This window comes from Palaemon carinicauda, chromosome 24 (genome assembly GCF_036898095.1).
Source record: "Palaemon carinicauda isolate YSFRI2023 chromosome 24, ASM3689809v2, whole genome shotgun sequence".
Classification (NCBI taxonomy): Eukaryota; Metazoa; Arthropoda; class Malacostraca; order Decapoda; family Palaemonidae; genus Palaemon; species Palaemon carinicauda.
The window spans coordinates 77,069,849-77,087,519 of record NC_090748.1 but is presented as its reverse complement, the minus strand read 5'-3'; the positions used below and the strand labels follow the sequence as shown (position 1 = coordinate 77,087,519).

The 17,671-nt window shown below is 52.0% G+C and overlaps 1 protein-coding gene and 1 pseudogene across 1 annotated transcript in view; both read left to right on the top strand.

Moving 5' to 3' along the window:
* The window catches only part of tweek (transmembrane protein KIAA1109 homolog tweek), a 789,520-nt gene that overhangs the window by 27,374 nt on the left and 744,475 nt on the right, over positions 1–17,671 (top strand).
* On the top strand, positions 3,780–3,898 carry LOC137618559 (5S ribosomal RNA; annotated as a pseudogene).

Here is a 17,671-nt window from a genome sequence, read left to right as displayed (position 1 = left end):
TATGCGCAGGCTTCCACGCGTTGCCTTCTGCTCGTCAGCGATCATCAGCTCGCCAGCGTTCACCTGCTCGCCAGCGTTCACCTGCTCGCCAGCGCGCACAGGCGATTTTAGTATCGCCTATTCAACAGCTTTCTACACGTCAGCGATCACCTGTCTCGGCGATCTCCGGATCGCCCGCGTGTGTTACAGCCGGCATGTCAACGTTCTCCAACACTTCTGAAGGAACATGGTTCGCCAGCTACTAGCTCGTCATCGCCCACCTGCGCATGCTGCTCGCCATCGCGCGATCGCCCACCTGCGCATGCTGCTCGCCATCGCGCTATCGCCCACCTGCGCATGCTGCTCGCCATCGCGCTATCGCCCACCTGCGCATGCTGCTCGCCATCGCGCGATCGCCCACCTGTGGATGCTGCTCGCCATCGCGCGATCGCCCACCTGTGGATGCTGCTCGCCATCGCGCGATCGCCCACCTGCGCATGCTGCTCGCCATCGCGCTATCGCCCACCTGCGCATGCTGCTCGCCATCGCGCTATCGCCCACCTGCGCATGCTGCTCGCCATCGCGCGATCGCCCACCTGTGGATGCTGCTCGCCATCGCGCGATCGCCCACCTGTGGATGCTGCTCGCCATCGCGCGATCGCCCACCTGCGCATGCTGCTCGCCATCGCGCTATCGCCCACCTGCGCATGCTGCTCGCCATCGCGCTATCGCCCACCTGCGCATGCTGCACGCCATCGCGCTATCGCCCACCTGCGCATGCTGCTCGCCATCGCGCTATCGCCCACCTGCGCATGCTGCTCGCCATCGCGCGATCGCCCACCTGTGGATGCTGCTCGCCATCGCGCGATCGCCCACCTGTGGATGCTGCTCGCCATCGCGCGATCGCCCACCTGCGCATGCTGCTCGCCATCGCGCTATCGCCCACCTGCGCATGCTGCTCGCCATCGCGCTATCGCCCACCTGCGCATGCTGCTCGCCATCGCGCTATCGCCCACCTGCGCATGCTGCTCGCCATCGCGCGATCGCCCACCTGTGGATGCTGCTCGCCATCGCGCGATCGCCCACCTGTGGATGCTGCTCGCCATCGCGCGATCGCTCACCTGCGCATGCTGCTCGCCATCGCGCGATCGCTCACCTGCGCATGCTGCTCGCCATCGCTCGCCAACGCGTCAACATGCCACAACGCGCCATCGCCAACCTGCGCGTTAGCGCCCACCAGCTCACCACCGATCGCCTGTTGATCCATATCGCCAGCGGTCTTCCTCTCCCACGCGGCAGCGCGTTTCCTCGCCATCGCGCTAACGCTTGCGTTCGCCGCCTCGGACTCGCGCTCATTCACCTGCCCACCCTCGCGACCGTTCGCCTGCACGCCCGCGCGACCGCGCGATCATTCGCCTGCGCGCCCACACGCCCACGTGCCTGCACGTCTACGCTCATGCGCGTCCGCGCACATGCTCTCCAATGTTCGCGCGCGGTATTCCATCGCGCGGACGGACGGTGTTCCGTCGCGCGAACCGACGTTGTTCCGTCGCGCGAACCGACGTTGTTCCGTCGCGCGAACCGACGGTGTTAGGTCGCGCGAACCGACGTTGTTAGGTCGCGCGAACCGACGGTGTTAGGTCGCGCGAACCGACGGTGTTAGGTCGCGCGAACCGACGGTGTTAGGTCGCGCGAACCGACGGTGTTCCGCCGCGCGAACCGACGGTGTTCCGCCGCGCGAACCGACGGTGTTCCGCCGCGCGAACCGACGGTGTTCCGTCGCGCGAACCGACGGTGTTCCGTCGCGCGAACCGACGGTGTTCCGCCGCGCGAACCGACGGTGTTCCGTCGCGCGAACCGACGGTGTTCCGTCGCGCGAACCGACGGTGTTCCGTCGCGCGAACCGACGGTGTTCCGTCGCGCGAACCGACGGTGTTCCGTCGCGCGAACCGACGGTGTTCCGTCGCGCGAACCGACGGTGTTCCGTCGCGCGAACCGACGGTGTTCCGTCGCGCGAACCGACGGTGTTCCGTCGCTCGAACCGACAGTGTTTCTTCGCACGAACGTCGGCTTAATTCTTGCAGTATCCATTGCTCGTCTATGGGTTATCGCTCGCCGACCACCAGCTCTCGCCCTTCCTACCACGCTCGCCCTCCTTCTGCGCTCCTTCGCTCACCTTCGTTTGCGTTCCTGCGTGACCGCGCATGGGCGCTTCCACGTTCGCCCACGCGCAAATCTTTGGATTACCATCGCGCGAGCTCCAGGGCGATTGCGACCACGATTCCCATTGAGGTTTTTGCAGCATGGCCAGCCTGGCGAGTTCTTTTGGAGCGTATTTCCAGAACACGGCCTCACCCCGTAAACGCAGAGCATGGCACTTGCAAGAATAGGAAGAAACTTCAGGGAGGTCTGAGCAACACTCCTCTTTCCAGAACCTGGGTTAGCCCTTCCCCGTCATTCCCTGGAAGGATTTTTGGCGGGGGGGCTTTCCGTTCGAGATTTCTCCATCGGCCAAGGGGTGACTGCTTACCCCTTCCTCTGGGGGCTTACCAGGTCCTTTCCCTCCTCGGTTACGGCCCAAGGTTTGGTTCAAGGAAGCTACAGGAAGATCATGGGTACTTTCCTCCTCTCGAGCTCAGGCACCTTGGCCTTTCGTCGTTAAGTATCTAACTTGCGGACAAGCTCGATGTTGTACCATCTGGACGCGCTGACTGAGGCCTTCCTTCGGGTGTCTCATCTGTGGAGGTCGACGACCTCAGACACCCTCCATCCTTGAGAAGAGTTTGTTTGTGCCCAAGGACAGAGACTTAGACAGCGGCTGTGCGGAGGAAATCGACTTCCGTTTTCACTCCTCCAAGGCGCTTTCTTCCAGACTCTGCAGGGCTCCAGCGCCCTTTTCTTTCAACCACGTCGGCCTAAGTTATCGGCTACGACAACTGGGACAAGGTGTCCAATTGCAGTTTCCTCCTGTCAGGGACAGATGGCACGAGAGGCTCCCCCGGGGGGGCATAGTCCTATAAGGAGCGGCAGAGTTCACGAACTCTAGTATTGCAGGTTTCTCGCTGGGAGGATGCTTAAGGTTACTCATCCGGATGACAGCTTCCCGATGCCCATTCCCGCACAATCTCCGTGATCAGCCAAGGATATCGCGCCTGCCGTCTCTGTCAGCGAATTCAGTGTCTCTGAACCTCTATGCCAGAGCGTTGGCAAGAGTTGCCCGGTTGGGCAGAATGATCCATACCTTAGGCGAAGGTCCTCCATAGGATCATCGACGGCTTCACCCCCGGCCTCTTCAGTCGATCCTTTCTTGTAAGGAAGGATCTGAGAGGGGAGTTCCGTAGTCGACCTCTCAGCCCTGATCAAGTTTGTCGAACAAACTTCGGCCAGCGTAGAACAGCAGAATCGATCAGACTGGTAACGAGGCGACAGGACTCCTTAAACCCTGGATCGGAAGGACGGGTACTTTCAGTTTCCATTCCATCCATCTTCCAGGGAGCTCATCGAATTCAGCCTAGACTGCAAGTATTCCTGCTTATGATGCAGTGTGGCTATCCCGCCGTGGCATAGCAGGTTTTTTTTCCCCAGAGAACTCTCCCTGCTTTCCTCATGGCCGCTCGGGTGCAGGCTTCCGCCTCCTCTGCTTTTTAGAGGGCTGGTTAACTCCGGTAGGCTCGGGTTCGACCTTCTTCAGCGCCGGGACAAGCTTCCGGATGCTTACCATGAGTGTGGGTTCATGGTATTTTGCTTGGAGCCTTCTCTTCTTCTGCCTCAACATCTGGAGTATCTGGCCATGATATTGAGTCAACGGCCTTACCACGTTGGAAACCCCGCTTCTCGTCCGTCCAGCGAGGTTAAGCAACGTCGGTTCTGGTCGGTACTTGGATGGGTGACCACCTGGGGACGCCAGATTCTGTTGCCACATCCTCCGAGCCTTCCTTTCAGTTGACTGTGGCAAGACTGAGGAGAGTCGCAGTACCTGTTCTCAGTCAAGCTGAGCTTTCAGCCCTACCTTGGAACGTTTCCTAGTTCTCCTTTCCTCATTGACCCGTCTATAGTCCGAACAGTCGCCTCAGGATAAGTTCCATGTGGGGCGGTCCAAGTTCCGGTGGTTTCAGGCAACGTTTAACCGGACTTCCTGGCCCCTATGGGACCAGCGGAACTATTAGACCTGCAATGGGTGTTGACCTATGGAACCTCTTGATGGTAGTGGATATTCTCGTCCTTTCCCCACATTCTTGATGCTGTTCTCGGACTCGTCAAAGGAAAGGGGGGGGGGCATGTTCCGGTCCAGGCCTATGGTCAAGACCTGAAGGATACCTCTCCATCATTCAGGCAGGCTTAGGGGCCGTAGTCTGGCCCCTCTACAGATCCTACAGCTCCTGCCGAGTCGCCCCGTGCGCGTCGACTTTATGATGCTGGCGTGTTCTAACCAGCAGGGGACGCATTTTCACACCTTCACATCTTGCAGTAGAGATACCAGGATGATTGAGATTATCTCAATACCACCATCGGCTCTCTCATTCCAGGCAGAGGAATGTTCTCTCCGACTATCCGAGCAGAGCCTCGTAGAGAGAGTGTACCTGGGGGTCTTTGACCTTGAGTAACCAGCAAGTCCTGGTCTGGGGGACCTGATCGCGACAGCTTGGAACCTCAAGCTTCCGCTGTTCTTCCCCCCAGTCTCAGACCCCGAGGCTCTGGCAAGATGCATTCCGGTGATGGTGGGACAACTTCCGACGCCTGCGTCTTCCCTCCTTTTTGTCTGTGGACAATGGGTCTCAACAAGACCAGGTTGTCTGTCAACCTTTCAATGGGAGAACTCCACTGGGACTATGCGCAGAACGGTTTCTGGACCCTCTGCTTCCCCTGACGGAACTCCCGGGAGAGCTTCTCTCACGGCGCAGACTACTCAAACAACCACACTGCGACATCTCTCCCGAACCGGGGCGTCGCTTCGGCTTCATGCCTGGAGACACTACGCCTCCTCCTCAAGAAGAGACAACCCGCTACAGTCGCGGTACGGAGGTCGCGTCATCTGCGATAGTCATCCGCAGGGGTCTTCCAGGCAAAGTGAAGAGTCTTCGGTGGTTGGTGCCGTGGGAGATATACCTCTTCCCTTGAGGCCTCTTCTCCAGCAATAACGGTCTTATTGCCTTTCGGCGGGAGGAAACTCCTTTCCGCTCTTGGCAATGAAGCCTGTCGCTCAGCCTTTCAATGACCTTCAGGCTTAAAGGAATAACTTTTTCCTGCCCGCTGGATCTTTCCTCGCTCATGCGAAGCTACGATCGTCCCTGCCCTAGTCGGAGGAAGACCTCCAACTTGGAGCATGGCTCGGACTTTTAGTCCTTTAAGAGATCTTCTCAAGACCCTTTACGACAGGCCTCGGATTGTATTCCGCCTTGGGTCTCCTGCTCACTCTGGCCACGGCCAGTGTGTAAGCAATCTTCTTGGTCTCGTACGACTCCGCCCTTTCTAAGGAAGAGGAGAAGGCAACATTCAGGTTCGCTCCTGAGTTGTTGGCTAGACTCAGAATCTGGGGGTTCCGGCCCTTCGGTCCAATTCCTTCAAGATTTTGAGTCTCCACTCTGTATCTGATGTCCCAAGACCTTCTCTTTCTTGCCAGTAAAGGAATCGAGAGGTTAGCTTTGGGAACAGCTGCAGTTTGTCCTCAGTTGCAGCCGATTTGGGAGCACAAGGAGGACACGGGGGAGAGTCACCAGTATACCTCTTCAGCCCGGACTCAAGGACATTCATCTCGACCTGTCTCCAGACCCTCCCCCGTCACGTCGCCCTACAGCACGATGTTGGATACATCGCAACGTCCCTCGCCTTCGAGTAATACTACTCTGTGACGCAGGTGCTACAAGCTGGAGTCTGGAAGCGTCTAATGACCTTCGCAGCCCGCTTCCTGCAGGGCGTGACCCACAGGAGTCTCGATACGTTTTCTATCGCTCTGTGGTGGCTACACAACAGCTGGTCTAACCTCAGGCTCCTTTTTAGACAGGTAGCAGAAGGTTGAGGGCATTGTTATCAGGTTTTAGTCTGCATGAACGAAAGAAGTATGTCTGGCCCTTATTTCTTTGTTCATCATCCCCTCTACGGGGAAGCAGCATCCTGGTCTCTGCATAGCTGACCTCGAACCTCTGCAGGTAAACCATGCTTCCTTGTGTTCCGAGTATTGAGTCAATACTGTCGCGTCCCCCATACCCTGACGAGGTGGTATTGGGAACGTCCTAACCCAGAGTTCCTTCTAGAACTCCAGGTCAACTGCCTATGACGGGTCACACTTCTTCCTTCACACACAAGCTTATGTAGGCCACACGGTTCCTTGCGGAGCAAGGAACTTGTGAGGTGCAAGGACTCCTTTTCTCGAGTGCGACTCACTCGGATTCTGAGTCCCCGGGTAAAGCCAAAGCCAGTATGGCTGGGGACTTTCCACCCTACCTAATGGGTAAGTCACTCAATGTAAATAGCGTGGTTTGTATTTCGGTTACGGAACAAATGACAAATTCGAAGATAATTTGTATTTTTCCTAACCATACAAACCTTAGCTATTTACACATATTTGCCCGCCAGCCCTGTCCCCCAAGACAAGTCCTACCTCTAAGTGAAAGTGAGCATTCATCTGTGTGTGGGGGGGGGGGTTAGGGGTAGCTAGCTACCACTCCCCTACCCCCCCGCTAACTAGCGCGGGGGTAATACACCCTCGTTAAATTCTAATGGCTCGCCATTTCAGCTGCGCTAAAAGGTAAACCCAATGTAAATAGCTAAGGTTTGTATGGTTAGGAAAAATACAAATTATCTTCGAATTTGTCATCTTCAGAATAGATTGCTCACCGAAAATCTTAAAAGACTTTCTCAATAAGCCAATTTTTTGTGCAATTGAAGAAGAATCTCAAGGACGCATACTTTCAGATCCCAAGCCACCTGTCTTCTAGGAAGTATCTAAGATTCATGCCAAACCAGAAGGAATACCAGTTCAAGGTGCTCTGTTTCAGTCTTTCCATAGCCACTCCAAGTGTTCATGAGAGTGTTCATTCTTGTCATTATGGGCTCACAGAATCGGCATCCGTCTCCTAAGATACCTGGACGAGAAGTCTTAAGTTCTCCCCTCTCAAAATCTGGTATACCTGTTCATGCTAATAGACACCAAAAGGCACAAAGCCTTTCCTTCAGACGAAAGGATTCAGAGGCTGAGGAAGGTAACACAGCCCTTCCTCAGGCGAGAAGAGCTCCCAGCCCAGAGCTGGTTGCGTCTGCTCGTCCATCTATCTTCTCTGGCCTGTTTAGTTCCCAATGGACGCCTCAGGATGAGAATCCTCCAGTGGCATCTCAAATCCCTGTGAAATCAGTCCATCGATTCCTGGGATCTCCTAGTTTGCATAAGACAAGAGGTACAGACGGATCTCAGATGGTGGCTAGCAGGCGAAATCTTAAGTGCTCCCCTCTCAAAATCTGGTATACCTGTCCATGCTAATAGACACCAAAAGGCACAAAGCCTTTCCTTCAGATGAAAGGATTCAGAGGCTGAGGAAGGTAACACAGCCCTTCCTCAGGCGAGAAGAGCTCCCAGCCCAGAGCTGGTTGCGTCTGCTCGTCCATCTATCTTCTCTGGCCTGTTTAGTTCCCAATGGACGCCTCAGGATGAGAATCCTCCAGTGGCATCTCAAATCCCTGTGAAATCAGTCCATCGATTCCTGGGATCTCCTAGTTTGCATAAGACAAGAGGTACAGACGGATCTCAGATGGTGGCTAGCAGGCGAAATCTTAAGTGCTCCCCTCTCAAAATCTGGTATACCTGTCCATGCTAATAGACACCAAAAGGCACAAAGCCTTTCCTTCAGATGAAAGGATTCAGAGGCTGAGGAAGGTAACACAGCCCTTCCTCAGGCGAGAAGAGCTCCCAGCCCAGAGCTGGTTGCGTCTGCTCGTCCATCTATCTTCTCTGGCCTGTTTAGTTCCCAATGGACGCCTCAGGATGAGAATCCTCCAGTGGCATCTCAAATCCCTGTGGAATCAGTCCATCGATTCCTGGGATCTCCTAGTTTGCATAAGACAAGAGGTACAGACGGATCTCAGATGGTGGCTAGCAGGCGAAAACCTCTGAAGGGGGGTTGATTTTCTCGTTCCTCCCTTGGATTTGATGCTCTTTTCAGATGCATCAAAAGAAGGGTGAGGGCCCACATGCTGCACCACAACAACTCTAGCCAGTGGTCTGAATCAGAAAGGTATCTGCATGTAAACCACTTAGAGATGACAGCAGCCTTCCTTGCCCTCCTAATGTTCCACCAGCTCCTGGTGGGGCACTTCGTGGTATTGATGATACCACGGTAGTAGCTTACCTAAACAAGCAAGGCGGTACCTTTTTTCAGCTGCTGTGCCATCAAGCAGTAGAGATACTCAGATGGACAGATGACAACTTGGTGGCCCTATTTGCTCGCTTCATTCCAGGCAAATGGAATGTGCTTGTAGACAATCATTTAGTAGCCTGCAAAGTCCTGACTTTGTGGGGTTCTCCGACTGTGGACCTGTTCGCAACGGCCCTGAACTTCTGGCTTCTGCTGTACTGTTCCCCAATCCCGGATCCCCAGACGCAAGATGCATTCCAACAACGGTGGGGGAAAATAGACGTGTACGTGTTCCCCTCATTCTGTCTGATGAGAAAAGTTCTCAACTCGGTCAGAATAAGCTGGAACTTATCACTGACCCTATGGCATCAAACAATGGTTTCCTGGACCTTCTGCAACTCCTAACAGAGATTCCAAAGGAGCTCCCTCTACATCTCGACCCGCTCAAATAGCCACATGCTAACATCTTCCACGAATCCGTAGCTTCGCTTTGACTTCACAGCTGGAGACTGTCCAGTACCTCTTCACACAGAGAGGCTTTTTGCAACGAGTTGCGGAAAGAATAGCTGGATACCTCAGATGCTCTTTAGCATTAGTCTACCAGAAAAAGTTGTCTGTTTTCTGTGGCTGTTGTCGTGGAAGGGGTATCACTCCCCTCGATGCCTCTGTTCTGACGATAGCAGAGTTCCTTGTGCACCTTCAGGAAGAAATGGTTCTCTCGGTTTTGGTGTAGGGGTTTGTAGACTGTGGACAAGTGTAGAGTGTAGCACGCAGACTTCCTAGTGTCCGAATTCCGATCACACTCCAACGTTCACTACACAAAAAGATAAAATGGTGAAATACCCAGAAATCTGGGCAAAAGTAAACAGTCAAGAGAACTGGGCACTGAGTACCACCCCTCGATTTTTTATTCTAGGAAGGGGATCCAGCTAGAACCTCAAATCTCCATATTATCATTTCTTGAGTTCCCAGTCTCTCTTTGCAATGCTATGCATGAAGTCCTAAATGAGAGCAGCAGTATACTTTCTAGGTAAGATATTTTTTTCAATATTAAACTTACCCGATGATCATATAGCTGTCAGCTCTGCTGCCCGACAGAAAAAACCTACGGGCGGAATACGCCAGCGATCGCTATACAGGTGGGGGTGTACATCAACAGCGCCATCTGTCGAGCAGGTACTCAAGTACTCGATGTCAACACAGAACCAATTTTCTCTCTGTCGTGCCACCGGCAAGACCTACTGAATACGCTCTTGTTTTCTGGATTGATTTTCACGTTATTTGGTGAAGTATTCATTTCTGGTTATTAGCTATCGCTGTGCAGAAGTTATCTTCAATACTTCCTTGCATTCCTTTTTGGATTTTGGATTATTTGTTGACGACTTGGATAGATTTTGAATTTCCCCCTTTGACTAATTCAAGATGTCTGACCCTTCTCAAGTCCCCAAGTACAGGAAATGTAGCGCTAGGGACTGTTCAAGGCGTCTTCCGAAGGCCTCTATCGATCCGCACACCGTTTGTTCCAATTGTAGGGGTAAAGCCTGTCAATTGGAAGATCGATGTGAGGAATGCGCTGGGCTTTCGGAATTCGGGTTTCAAGAATTCCTGAAATATGCACGTAGGCTAGAGAAGGATAGGATCAGGAGGAGTTCGTCTCGCTCAATTGATTTTTCCTCTCCCCATGCCCCTCAACCTATTCCTTCCCCTGTAGTGGTTGCACCCGACCCCCCTGCTAGCTCTCATCAACCTTCAATGGCAGATATGATGCGTGCCATTCAGGCTCTAGGTGAGAGAGTCGAGTCATTGGCGAATGACCGCAATCAACTCATGGCTGACGTCAGAGAGTTGAAAGGTAAAAGTGCAGTGGGAAGTGAAGTGAGTGTCAGTGCAGTGAAAAGTGTCAGTGTTACGCATGAGGGTGCGTCTGTTCGTGCCTGTCGTCCTCCCAGTCCGGGACCTCTTGCAAGCTCCCAAGCCCAGGGGAGAAGCAATGTCGTACGACCAAAGGGTTCGACAGGCTTTAATCAGCGTACAGACGTACCCTCCGTGGTTTCGGACGTATCTTACCTAGATCGTCCCTCCCACAAGAAGACGAGTGAGCCCATTCATTCCTCGTCTGCGGAAGAGGTTTCTCGACAGAAACGATGGACCAAGGTCTCACGGCCTCTTAAACGTAAGGTCCCTTCCGAGCTAGTCCAACGGCCCAGGTGTAGCCACTGGGTCAGTTCGGACTCGCTGCAGTCCTCCGACGACTGCACACCTCCTAAGAGAGGCAAAGTGGTACCGCAACAGGCAGTAACTCCGTCTGTTGCCGCACCCGCTGTTTTAGACCCTCAGTCACAACGGACAGTAACTCCGTCTGTTGCCGCTTTTGTAGACCCTAAGTGGTCTTTACTGCAGTCTATGCAGACTCAGATAGCTGCGGTTATGCAGGAGTTTCGTGCGGAGAAGGTTGACGCTGCACCCGTTAGCCTACAACCTGCCACGGTTGTGCGCCCAGCAGACGCTGAGGCTGCCTGCTCCCACACTCTGGCTGCGGAGAAGGTTGGCGCTGCACCCGTTAACCTACAACCTGCCACGGTTGTGCGCCCAGCAGACGCTGAGGCTGCCTGCTCCCACACTCCGGCTGTGAGAGCTCCTCCACCCATGCGCAGTCGACCCTGCCAGACGCATGCTGACGTTCACAGACGCACGGAACCTTCCGTTGCCGTGCGTGAGCTACCACAACAACAGGAGGGTGGAGTTAGGCTGCCATGTTTTGACGCGGTGCGTCAGCCTCCGCTACCCACGGTGGTCTCCGCTATCCTTCCACAGTCGGGAGTAGACTCTTTGCACACCCACTCAGCTTTGGTTGTTGCCAGTTCTCAGACTGACCAACAGTGGCATGATGTTGGGTCCAGTGCAGCCACGCATGCACCCGTGCTGCCGGACTCAGCCGTCCAGCCCACTCCGTTGCCTCTTCCTCCTCAACATTCAGACGATGGTATCTCTGATGATGACGAAGCTGCACATCTTGACGACCAACACTCGGACATCGAAGAACCCAAGACTACGCCTCCCTCCTTAGACTTTAGGAAAGTGCTTGCGCTGTTCAAGGATTTATATCCGGACCAGTTTGTGTCTGCAGCACCACGCTCGCCTCCCTCTGAGTTCGCTTTAGGCATGCAGTCAGCAGCGCCTGCCTTTACGAAGCTCGTACTCGCTCGCTCGTCCAAGAGAGCTTTAAGGGTACTGGGAGAATGGTTGCAGTCCAAGAAGCAACTTGGGAAGACATCCTTCATGTTTCCCCCGGTCAAGCTTGCTTCCAGATCTAGCGTCTGGTATGCCACGGGAGAAGTTCTCGGCTTGGGAGTTCCTGCCTCTGCCCAGGGCGACTTCTCAAGTCTGGTAGACTCTCCCCGCAGGCTGGCTATGAGACGCTCCAAGATTTGCTGGACTCCTTCGGATATGGACCATCTTATGAAGGGAGTTTTCCGCGCATTCGAGGTCTTTAACTTCTTGGACTGGTGTTTGGGAGCGTTGAGCAGGAAGACCTCCCCTTCTGATAAGGAAACTTCCTTGCTCATCATGTCCTGCATGGACAAAGCCATACGGGATGGTTCTAGTGAGCTTGCGGCTTCTTTCGTGTCTGGGGTTCTCAAGAAGCGAGATCACCTTTGCTCCTTCTTGTCAGCTGGAGTCACCCCATGTCAAAAGTCGGAGCTTATGTTTGCTCCACTCTCGAAGTGTCTCTTCCCTGAAGAGTTGATTAAGGAGATTGCTGCCTCCTTGATCCAGAAAGACACACATGACTTGGTGGCGTCTTCTGCACGCAAAACCACCCCTTTGCCCTCCGTACCTAGACCCAGGATGGACACTCCAGCGTCAAGGTTCATTCCGCCCTTTCGTGGCAGAGCCTCCAGCAGAGGAGGTACTCGTGCCGGAAGTCAACGTGGGAGTAAGAAGAAGGGTTCCAAGTCCTCTAGAGGCAGAGTCTGACTGCCACCTTCTTCAGACAGCAGTGGGAGCCAGGCTCAAGAACTACTGGCAGGCCTGGGAGAACAGGGGCGCAGACGCACAGTCTGTGAAGTTACTCAGGGAGGGGTACAAGATTCCATTCTTACGCAAGCCCCCTCTAGCAACAACTCCCATCGACCTCTCTCCCAGGTACAGAGAGGAGGACAAGAGACTAGCTTTACAGCAAGAGGTGTCTCTCTTACTACAAAAGGGAGCGGTAGTCATAGTCCGGGACCATCAATCCCCGGGCTTCTACAACCGCCTCTTCTTAGTGCCGAAGAAGACAGGAGGGTGGAGACCGGTGCTAGACGTCAGTTCTCTGAATGTCTTTGTCACAAAGCAGACGTTCACCATGGAGACGACAAAGTCGGTTCTAGCATCGGTCAGGAAGGAAGACTGGATGGTCTCGTTAGACCTAAAGGACGCTTACTTTCACGTCCCCATCCACCCAGATTCCCAACCTTTTCTAAGGTTCGTTTTCGGGAAGGTTGTCTACCAGTTCCAAGCCCTGTGCTTTGGCCTAAGCACGGCACCTCTAGTTTTTACCAAACTGATGAGGAATATTGCCAAATTCTTGCATTTAGCAAACATCAGAGCCTCCCTCTATTTGGACGACTGGCTTTTAAGAGCTGCGTCAAGTCGTCGCTGTCTGGAGAATCTACAGTGGACTCTAGATCTGACCAAGGAATTGGGTCTCCTGGTCAATATAGAAAAGTCCCAACTCGTCCCATCCCAAACTATAGTATACCTAGGAAGGGAGATTCAGAGTCAAGCTTTTCGGGCTTTTCCGTCGGCCCCCAGAATCAGTCAAGCCCAAGAATGCATCCAGTCCATGCTGAAGAAGGACCGATGTTCAGTCAGACAGTGGATGAGTCTGATAGGGACGCTTTCATCACTGGACCAGTTCATCGCGTTAGGGAGACTCCACCTCCGCCCCCTTCAATTTCACTTAGCTGCTCACTGGACAAAGGACAAGACGCTAGAAGCGGTCTCGGTTCCTATTTCCGAGAAGATGAAGTCGTCACTGACTTGGTGGAAGAACAACATTCTCCTCAGGGAGGGTCTGCCACTGGCTGTTCAGACCCCCGACCACCTTCTCTTCTCGGACGCATCGGACACGGGCTGGGGTGCGACGTTGGACGGTCGGGAATGCTCGGGCACGTGGAATGCGGTTCAAAGCGAGTTACACATCAACTGCAAGGAGCTACTGGCAGTTCATCTGGCCTTGAGAAGCTTCAAGTCCCTCCTTCTAGGCAAGGTGGTGGAGGTGAACTCCGACAACACCACAGCCCTGGCGTACATCTCCAAGCAAGGAGGGACTCATTCGAGGATGTTGTACGAGATCGCAAGGGACCTCCTCACCTGGTCAAGAGATCGAAACATATCCCTTGTAACGAGGTTCATTCAAGGCGACATGAATGTCATGGCAGACCGCCTCAGCCGGAAGGGTCAAATCATCCCAACAGAGTGGACCCTTCACAAGAATGTATGCAACAGACTATGGGCATTGTGGGGCCAACCCACCATAGATCTGTTCGCAACCTCGATGACCAAGAGGCTCCCAATTTATTGTTCACCGATTCCGGACCCAGCAGCAGTTCACATAGATGCCTTTCTTCTGGATTGGTCCCATCTAGACCTTTATGCGTTCCCCCCGTTCAAGATTGTCAACAGAGTACTGCAGAAGTTCGCCTCTCACGAAGGGACAAGGTTGACGTTGGTTGCTCCCCTCTGGCCCGCGAGAGAATGGTTCACCGAGGTACTGCAATGGCTAGTAGACGTTCCCAGAACACTTCCTCTAAGAGTGGACCTTCTGCGTCAGCCGCATGTAAAGAAGGTACACCCAAGCCTCCACGCTCTTCGTCTGACTGCCTTCAGACTATCGAAAGACTCTCGAGAGCTAGAGGCTTTTCGAAGGAGGCAGCCAGAGCGATTGCTAGAGCTAGGAGGACATCCACTCTCAAAGTCTACCAGTCAAAGTGGGAAGTCTTCCGAAGCTGGTGCAAGTCCAAATCAGTATCCTCAACCAGTACCTCTGTAACTCAGATAGCTGACTTCCTTTTATACCTAAGGAAGGAAAGATCCCTTTCAGCTCCCACGATCAAGGGTTACAGAAGCATGTTGGCAGCAGTCTTCCGTCACAGAGGCTTAGATCTTTCCAACAACAAAGATCTACAGGACCTCCTTAAGTCTTTTGAGACCTCGAAGGAGCGTCGGTTGGCCACACCAGGTTGGAACTTAGACGTGGTACTAAGGTTCCTTATGTCAGCAAGGTTCGAACCACTTCAATCAGCCTCTTTAAAAGATCTCACGTTGAAAACTCTTTTCCTTGTCTGCTTAGCAACAGCTAAAAGAGTCAGTGAGATACACGCCTTCAGCAGGAACATTGGATTTACATCTGAAACGGCTACATGTTCCTTACAGCTTGGTTTCTTAGCCAAAAACGAACTTCCTTCTCGTCCTTGGCCCAAATCGTTCGATATTCCAAGCCTTGCCAATTTGGTTGGAAATGAACAAGAAAGAGTACTATGCCCGGTAAGAGCTCTTAGGTACTATTTGAAACGGACTAAGCCATTACGTGGTCAATCAGAAGCTTTATGGTGCGCCATTAAGAAACCTTCTTTACCAATGTCGAAGAATGCAGTTTCTTATTATATCAGACTTTTAATTCGAGAAGCTCATTCCCATCTGAATGAGGAGGACCATGCTTTGCTGAAGGTAAGGACACATGAAGTTAGAGCTGTCGCAACTTCAGTGGCCTTCAAACAAAACAGATCTCTGCAGAGTGTAATGGATGCAACCTATTGGAGAAGCAAGTCAGTGTTCGCATCATTTTACCTTAAAGATGTCCAGTCTCTTTACGAGAACTGCTACACCCTGGGACCATTCGTAGCAGCGAGTGCAGTAGTGGGTGAGGGCTCAGCCACTACATTCCCATAATCCCATAACCTTTTTTAATCTTTCTCTTGAAATGCTTTTTATTGTTGTTCTTTGGGTTGTCCGGAAGGCTAAGAAGCCTTTCGCATCCTGGTTGATTTGGCGGGTGGTCAAATTCTTTCTAGAGAAGCGCCTAGATTAGAGGTTTTGATGAGGTCCTTTAGTATGGGTTGCAGCCCTTCATACTTCAGCTCCTAGGAGTCGCTCAGCATCCTGTGAGGATCGCGAGGCTCAGTAAGGAAGACGTACTTAAAAAGGCAGAGTAATTGTTCAAGTCGACTTCCTTACCAGGTACTTATTAATTTTATGTTTGTTATTTTGAATAACTGCTAAAATGAAATACGGAATACTTAGCTCTTAATGTTAACATATATGCTGGTCTCTACCCACCCCCCTGGGTGTGAATCAGCTATATGATCATCGGGTAAGTTTAATATTGAAAAATGTTATTTTCATTAGTAAAATAAATTTTTGAATATACTTACCCGATGATCATAAATTAAAGGACCCACCCTTCCTCCCCAATAGAGACCCAGTGGACCGAGGAGAAAATTGGTTCTGTGTTGACATCGAGTACTTGAGTACCTGCTCGACAGATGGCGCTGTTGATGTACACCCCCACCTGTATAGCGATCGCTGGCGTATTCCGCCCGTAGGTTTTTTCTGTCGGGCAGCAGAGCTGACAGCTATATGATCATCGGGTAAGTATATTCAAAAATTTATTTTACTAATGAAAATAACATTTTAAGCTCAAGTAAACTTTACAAACATTAGGAGAGAAAAATTATATTAAAAGAATATAAAAATCTCTGAATTGGTGGCTGCGAAGGGGACAGTCGAAGGCTACTACTTAGCCTTGAGTCTCGCTTTTAAACTGAAATAAGTAGTATGAGATTACTTGTCCCTAGTTGGAACTTGGACCTCCTCCTTGGAATTTGGTTCATGTCCTTCAGTCTCTGAAGGGTCCCCCCTATGAACCATTACATCAAGCAACAGATCACCACCTTACTTTGGAGATGGTATTCCTATTCGCTTTGGCTTCGGTCAAGAGAGTCGGTGAGCTGCATGGTCTATCTTGCGATGTCTCCCACACAAGAAGATGGGGGGGAAAGTAATACTCAGCTTCGTTCATGAGTTTACTTTTGCTAAGACTCAAAATCCATGTGATCTGGATCCTAGATTAGGCTCATTCGGGATAAAGAGTCTATGTTCTGTAACCAAAGATCCAGACCAATTGGTACTTTGCCCAGCGAGGAGTCTGAGGTGCTACCTTAAAAGAACAGGAGCCCCTTGCCCCTGTGTTTCAGCACTGTTTCTCAGCACTGGAAGGTCAAGAGGAGGGCCACAAGGAATACAATTTCCTCTTGGATCCGTAAGGTCATTGAATTTGCTCTCAATCCAGGCCCTCCCCCTCAAAAACGACTCAGAACTCATGACGTCAGGGCCATTGCAATATCCCTGGCGTTCAAGAAAATCTACTTTGTGGCGCAGGTATTGCAAGCGGTCTTGTTCAAGTGTCAAATGACCTTCACCGCCCACTACCTGCAAGATGTAACCCACAGGAGTATGGATACGTTCTCCATTGGTCCTGTGGTGACTGCACATCAAGTGGTCTAAAACACCTCAAGCTCCTTGATGGATAAATAGCAGAGGGGTGAGGGATGAGGTTACCCGGGTTAGTCTGGGGTGAATGAGTAAAGAATGACTGGTTTCCTTCTTCCTTTCACCTTCTCCCCCCCCTGAGGAACTCAGCACTACGGTATTCAGCACAGCTGACCTTACCTCTCTGCAGGTAAGATTAACTTGCTTTTGTATCCAAAGTATAGAAATAATACTTGTTGTGTCCTCAATACCTCTGCGAGGGAGGTTATTGGGCAAAGTCTCAGTACTCTCAGATTCTATTTACTAAGACCAGCCACATTGCTAGTATCACAAACACACGGCTTCTGCAGGGCGCTAATTATGTGTAGCACAACTATTTTATCGAGGGCAGGGTTCCTACTACCTTTGGTCAGAAGGAGAGAGAGCCCTGGATCAAATGCCAAGGCCATTTGGCGAGGACTTCCTCCCTTCTAAGAAGTAAGCCATCCTTATAAGTAGCGAAGGGTTTGTATTTGTGTTGGAACAAGTGACAAATTTGTAAGTAATTTGCATTTTTCCTAACATACAAACCTGGAGCTATTTATACAAATTGGTCTGCCAGCCCTGTCCCCCAAGAAGTCTTACCAGAAAGCAAAGTGGTTGCTCAGCCCAGGTGTGTGAGTGAGCAGGGTAGCTGGCTATCCTCCCCCCCCCATTCTAACTAGTAATTGGGGTGGTTATCCCACACTAAAATTATCATGGCTTGTCTTCCAGGTTTGTATATTAGGAAAAATACAAATTACTTACAAATTTGTTATATCTAATGACCCTGT